The 7,010-nt window shown below is 55.0% G+C and overlaps 1 long non-coding RNA gene across 3 annotated transcripts; it reads left to right on the forward strand.

Moving 5' to 3' along the window:
* Positions 1-889: 889 nt before the first annotated feature.
* Positions 890-6,550, forward strand: LOC144244545 (uncharacterized). 3 transcript variants are annotated; one of them, XR_013338977.1, is made up of 3 exons: positions 890-1,155; positions 5,303-5,408; positions 6,402-6,550. It is a non-coding gene; the product is annotated as an uncharacterized LOC144244545 (long non-coding RNA). The 3 variants fall into 3 exon arrangements; XR_013338975.1 differs by having other exon boundaries at positions 891-1,171; XR_013338976.1 differs by having other exon boundaries at positions 891-1,171; positions 5,323-5,408.
* Positions 6,551-7,010: the final 460 nt, after the last annotated feature.

Below are 7,010 nucleotides of genomic sequence, written 5' to 3' on the forward strand. Positions count from 1 at the left end.
CAAGGCTACCAGCCCTCGCATCATCCAGGGTCCGTCTGGCATTGTCCCCCTCCAGACTGGCAAGCGGGGGCCTCCCCCAGGGACAGGGGTCACCCTCAGTGCTGCCTGGAGGTGGGAGTCTGAGACCCCCCAGAGGTGTGCCGATTTCCCGACGGGGAGGGCAGCGGGGCTTTGGGACAAGGCGGGAGGATGAACAGAGAGACACTTTTATGATCCCAGGAGACAAGGCGATGGGAGGCCACCAGCACCTGTCCCGCGGGGCCAGGGATGAGTCGGGCAGGTCGCGGTTCAGGCCCATCGAGAGCGGCAGGCTGAGCCTGATGCTGGGGGCCGGGCAGCCGGGGGACGCCCCCGCACCGGGTGGCCTGGCTCCCAGTCTCCGGGGCCTGGCTGTGGCTTTCCCCTCGATTCCAGGGCCTCCCCGTGTCCCGCGGCCGCTCCCGTCTCTCCCGGCTCATTGTCACGTGTGCCCTGGTCCAGGACAAGGCGGGGGCCCACTGTGGCCCCGCCCACCCCTCGCCGTGGCCGTGGCCGTGACTGTTGTTTCCACCTTCAAGCTGGAGCCGCTGGAGCCTCACGGGGTCTTATCCTTGTGACCCGTCGGATGCGGGCCTGGCGAGGGCGAGGGTCTGACTGGCCACCTCACATCCTGAGAGCGAGCCCCGCGGACCCCGGGCTTTGGGGTCCTGCGGACTAAAGTTAAAACCCGTGGATCGGCCCCATGTTGGCTTTAAAATGTGCCCCCCAATTCCTCGGCACGACTCCCTTCAAAAGATGGCGCGCGATCCCCTCCCCTGGGTCTCGAGCTGGACCTGGTGACTCACTGGGCGCGAATAGGATGCGGTGGTCGGGACGTGTGACGTCCGAGACCGGGTCACAAAGGGTGTCTCGGCGACCGTGTGGCTCCTTGTCGCTGTCCTTGCTCGCTCTGGGGGAGGGGCCAGCGGGTCGTGAGGGCCCTGTGAGCCACTTTGGAGAGGTCCCCGTGGAGGGGCCGAGGCTCCCACCAACAGCCGCGTGCGGGAGCGGCCCTGGGGGTGAGCCCTCCCGCCCCCGTCAAGCCTTCAGATGACTGTAGCTCGGGTCCCATCCTGACTACAACCTCCTGAGAGACCCTGAGCCAGAAAAAGCCAGACCTGAACTCCCACATAAAATGTGAGGCATAACCAAGGTATTGGGGTTTTTTTAGTTGTTTTTTTTTAAGTTTATTTATTTTGAGAGACGGAGAATGAGTGGGGGAGGGACAGAGAGAGAGAGAGAGAGAGAGAGAGAGAAAGAGAGAGAGAATCACAAGCAGGCTCCATGCTATCAGCATGGACATGTGGGCTTAAAGTCACAAACCATGAGATCACGACCTGAGCTGAAATCAAGACTCAGACATTTAACCGCCTGAGCCCCCCAGGCGCCCCAAGATGTACTGTTTTCAAGCCACTTGAGCCTTAGGGTAATTTATAATCCAGCAGCAGATAACCAATAAAATTCCTTAAAAAGCAGAGCATCCTTGGGAAGTCACCTGAGTCTTCTGAGCCTCAGTTTCCCCTGAGATGTAAATGGAGCCTGTAAATTTATTTTTTTTAATTTTTTAAATGTTTTATTTATTTCTGAGAGAGAGAGTGACAGCAGGGGAGGGTCAGAGAGAGGCGGAGACACAGAATCTGAAACAGGCTCCAGGTACCAAGCTGGCTGTCAGCACAGAGCCCGACATGGGGCTCGAACCCACGAACCGTGAGATCATAACCTGAGCTGAAGGTGGACGCTTAACCGACTGAGCCCCCTAGGCGCCCCGAACCTGTAAATTTAAGGGGAAGGTGTTAATCAAGCAGTACTGGTCCGTTGTTTGCTCACCCCTGCGAGTGGCCTGATCGGCACCAGTGAGGGCGCCTGCCTGATAGACCCTGTCGCTCACCAAACGGAGGTGACCTTGCCACAGTCAACGCAGGTTTTGCCAGAATAACATTCTTGCCCACCCTCCCTTCCGCCTATAAAAGTCTTTCATCTTGTAGAGCTCCTCAGAGCTCCTTTCTATCTGCTAGAGGGGATCCCACTGATCCGGATCAATTTTGCTCAAGCACACTCAAAGAGATTTTAAAGAAACTTCAAATAAATTTTGAACTTTGTGATTTCTTTCCCAAGGTCTGCTCCTGTCCTTAGTGACCAGGAGAAGTGAGAAGCCTCACGTGAACTGGCCTTTGAGCATACGCCATTTTTCTGAGGGAGCAGGGAGACCCCAGCATCCCCCTGCCCAGCTGTGCCCGTGGGTCCCGCACACACAGGTGTCCGCCAGGGCCAGGGCGATAAGAAACTTATCACTGGTCCCTGAGGCCCTTGCACGCTGGAGAAGAGAGGAAGGCAGGGCCCTTCTTAGCAGTAGGGAGTCCTCACCGTGGCCTGGCAGGTGTGCATGCGTGTGCAAGGCCGTGCCACACTCAGGAGCGCTGCCCAGAGTGGGCCCCGGCTGCCCACACACACCTGGCCGAGGGGCACACCAGAGATAGAGAAGGCCAGAAAGTACAAGCTGGGTCAGGCTTGTAAAACTGCCTGAAGTTTGGAGCGCCTGGGGCCCTATCAGTTAAGCGTCCACCTCTTGGTTTCGGCTCAGGTTATGAATTGACAGTTCGTGGGTTCGAGCCCCTCGTTGAGATCCGTGCTGACAGCTCAGAGCCTAGAGCCTGCTTCAGATTCTGTGCCTCCCTCTCTGCCCCTCCCAGGCTCACATTCTCACGCTCTCTCTCTCAAAAAATAAACTAAAAAAAAAAAGAAGAAGAAGAGACAAAACTGAGCAGGTAACAGGAGCTGCACACTTTGGGAGACACACGCCACAGGATTCTTCCTATCAAGCCAGTGAACGCACAAAACCCAACAATAACCGTGGCCAGGGGAGGGCCGGGAACCCAGACCTGGTACGATGTATTATCTAAAATGTCCACTTGGGGGCGCTGGGGTGGCTCAGTCGGTGAAGCGTCCACTCTTGGTTTCTTGGCTGAGGTCACGAACTCACAGTTCCTGGGTTCGAGCCCTGCATGGGGCTCTGTGCTGATAGCGTGGATTCTGCTTGGGATTCTCTCTGTCTCTCTCTGTCCCTCTCTCTCTCTGTTCCTCCCCCACTTGCACTGTCTCTGTCTCAAAATAAATAAACCTTAAAAAATGTCCATCTGTAGAACTGCCTGGGTGACTCAGTTAAGCGTCCAACTCTTGATTTTGGCTCAGGTCATGATCTCACGGTTAGTGGGTTCAAACCCCGACACCAGGCCCCGCAATGACAGTGCGGAGCCTGCTTGGAAGTCTTGCTCTCTACCCCTCCCCCACTTGCACTCATACTCTCCCTCTTTCTCTCTCTCAAAATAAATAAAATATCCATTTGTAAAAATAATAAAATAGCATAAAATAAGATGTCCATTTTGTCAATTAAAAAAATTATGAGACGTGCAAAGAAACAGGCAAGTTTGACCCATATCCTGAACAACAGGAGGGAGTAGAAACTCACCAAGGGGCCCAGGTGTTGGACTTTGTCTCTCTCTTTCTCTCCCTTTCCTTGTGCCAACTTCCAGGGATATGGCCAAGCGTTCACCCTTGATCCTATCCACCTTAGGGGACCAGGGCTCAGGAGGAAGTTGTAATGAGAGTACCAGGTGGAAACTATGTCTTTGACCCCCTACAGATGAGGGTGAGTCCCCAGATAAATAGAAAGGTCATTGACGCCAGTCCAGGTTGTATATTTAAAAAAAAAAAAAAAGGCATTTTAAGAATTTATTTGAGGGGCGCCTGGTGGCTCAGTCAGTTAAGCATCCGACTTTGGCTCAAGTCATGATCTCATAGTCCATGAGTTTGAGCCCCGCATCGGGCTCTTTGCTGACAGCTCAGAGCCTGGAGCCTGTTTCAGATTCTGTGTCTCCCTCTCTCTCTGCCCCTCCCTGCTCGCGCTCTGTCTCTCTCTGTCTCTCAAAAATGAATAAACGTTAAAAAAATCTTATTTGAGTAAAAATTGTTGGGACGGGCGTGGCACCAAACAGGAAGTGGTTAGGAGGCCCGGCCAGGAGCCAGGGACAGGACTTGGAGAAAGTGCAGAGCAGAGAAAGGAAATCATTTACAGACTAGGATTTTGGGTTGCTTATGTGGGTCCCCAGGGCATTACAGCCACATCAGTCTAGTGCTCTCCTTGTTTAAATAGAACAGTGGACACCCTTGAGGTGTCTGTCCCCTTTGCTTCAGAGGGAGAGCAAAATACAGTACCTCAAAATACGCCACCTTGGTACGTGGGTTATTTAGAGGTGAAGGCAATCAGAACCCAGCAACCCAAGAAAAACTTTTACCTTGGGGTGCTGCGGTGGCTCAGTCAGTTAAATGTCTTGATCTTGGTTCAAGTCATGATCTCAGGGTTCGTGAGAACACAGCGCCTGCTTGGGATTCTGTCTCTCCCCCTCCCCCACTCACTCTCTGGAGCACTCTCTTGAAAGGAAGGAAGGAAGGAGGGAGGGAGGGAGGGAGGGAAGGAAGGAAGGAAGGAAGGAAGGAAGGAAGGAAGGAAAGGAAGGAAGGAAGGGAAAGAAAGAAAGAAAGAAAGAAAGAAAGAAAGAAAGAAAGAAAGAAAGAAAGAAAGAAAGAAAGAAAGAAAGAAAGAAAAGAAAGAAAGAGAAAAAGAAGAAAAACTTTTACGTCTCCCTTAACTAGTAAACACTTTTAGACAGGGCGCCTGGCCCAGAACGAAAGCTGTCCCCAGAGACAACTTGTTATCCGAAGGACCGATCTGTACGAGGGGAACCATCCAATTCCCAAACACCTGCTCTTCTTGTCCCGTGAACTATCCTCGAGCCTCTGAAGCAGAGGTCCCCTCCCTTTCCTCTGGAACGCAGGGAGACCTCAAATGACCTCTGTACATATGGAATTCAATTTGTTTTCCTCCTGCGAATCTGCCCGGTTTCGGTTGGATTACTACATCAGGCAAAGAAACTAGGAGGAGAGAGGGAAAAAATTTCCTCCCCCACACTTCCTTTCTGAAAGGGTGAGCGGTGATGGCCCAGGGGCCCGGAGGCACCCAGATCGTCTGCCGCATCAGAGGAGGGCAGGGTGCTGGCCATTTCCTAAGCAGGTGCTTGGCAAACCTCCATTTTCTCTCTCTCGCTCTCTCCTTCCCTCCCTCCCCGTGGAGGGCTGGAAGGGGGCCGCGGGAAGAGGGCTCATCACTCCCAGCTCCTTTTAGCTGTGTCTCCGAATGTAAAATAAATTGCACTCAAAGACATGGCTGTTGGGTTCTCTTTCTCTTCTTCCCCCAATCCCTCTGACTCTGTTCTTGCCCGCGATCAAGTCTGGGCTGTGCGTCCGCAGGACACTCAGGATGGGCCCAGTGCGGATTGCAGCTCCAGCCTTGCAAAGCGGGAAGACAAAAGAACCAGGGACAAGAAAAATAAAAGGTATTGAAATAGGCTTAGCTACTTTGGGGTTTTCCTTTGTATTTATTTTTAGCAAGGATTGTGTGCCTAACTCTGCATTAAAATAGCTGAGGCTACCACTCCGTTCCAGGCCCTTTGCAGCCAAAAGTGAAGCAGCTGGCAGCCTGGCCCACCCAGGCTGGGGAGCGGACATTTGTCTCACGGACCCCCCTCCCCGCCCCCCCCCCAAGAAAACCCTCTGGCAGCATGAATGCGAACAGAAGCAGGGCTGTTTGGGTCCAGCTCCGGGAGCGGGGGGTGAGGGGGAGGCTCCTGGAGGCAGCCATGCTTGAGGACTTAAGCTTGCACAAAGTCTCCCTGGCGGCCTGCAGCCAGCAGAGGGCTGAGATCCCCCCACTGATCACCAAGCCCGGAGTCCCAGGGGACAGGCGACAGCCAGCTCGCCCTCCTCCTTCAGGGGCCTTTCCTTTAAGTATTCCTCCTGCCAGAGCGGGTGGGGGAAGGGGTTCAGGTTGGCGAGTGCCACCTGGAAATGCCCGAATCTGTCCCATCCTCCTTTGGCCACCTGGGAGACAGGTGGCTGAGGAGGCAGGAAGGGGAGGGGACCCTGGCGACTAGAGCCAGATGGTTCACGAGACAAACCTCCTTTGGTTCAAGTGTTTTCAAGCGTGGCCCTACCTCCGTGCCCAAGTGGACAGGGTCCCTGAGTAGGGGGGGGGCTGATGCCCCTGAGGGGAGGGGCTGCCCTTGTGTCTGCAGCTGCCTTTAGAGTTCTGGGGAAGAGGGGCGCCCGGGGGGGCTCAGTCCTTAAGCCTCCGACCTCCACTCAGGTCATGATCTCATAGTCTGTGAGTTCAAGCCCCGTGTCAGGCTCTGTGCTGACAGCTTGGAGCCTGGAGCCTGTTTCAGATTCTGTGTCTCCCTCTCTCTCTGCCCCTCCCCTGCTCCCACTCTGGTGCTCTCTCTGGCTCTCAAAGGTGAATAAACGTGTTTTTTGTTGTTTTTTTTTTAAAGAAAGAATGCCGGGGAGGAGACCGTGTGATGTGGCTGCGCGTGGCCTCAGCATGCCAGGAACCCACCCCTCCACAGGCGGGTGTCAACCGCTTCCAATCTTATCTCCACATGCACTTGACGATGTTAAAAATAAATTTTCTCTGGCTAGACGCTGAGGTCTCCAGGTGTGTGACGGGCGCCCGAGCAGAGCGGTGCCCAAAGGGCGTTCCCGGGGCCCGACAGGCTCCGAGGTGCCGCGTGCGCGCCGGCGGGTTCCTGTGGGTCCCCTGTGGGGACGACTGTGTTGGCTGATACGACAGGCACAATTCTGCAGCATTTGCTTCCAAGGGACCGTGGCTTGCAAGACACGTGTCAAAAGCCTGGGCGCTCGCTTGGGCGGCAGCGCTGTGACCTAGGTTTATTGAACGCACTTCTCTGAGCTCCGTTTTCCACTTCTGCAGATTGGAGCTCACGATAAGCTCGCAACGTGGTGGTGAGGGGCCTGCTAGTGTCAAAGGTCAAGTGGCTGCCGCTGCGCCCTCCCGCCCTGTGGCTGCATCAAGGTCTCCGCGGGCGTCCAGACCTCGTCGGGGCTCGGGGCGTCCACGGCGCCGGCGCCCCCGTCGGCCC

This window comes from Crocuta crocuta, unplaced genomic scaffold (assembly GCF_008692635.1).
Source record: "Crocuta crocuta isolate KB4526 unplaced genomic scaffold, BGI_CrCroc_1.0 scaffold322, whole genome shotgun sequence".
In the NCBI taxonomy this organism is placed as follows: domain Eukaryota; kingdom Metazoa; phylum Chordata; class Mammalia; order Carnivora; family Hyaenidae; genus Crocuta; species Crocuta crocuta.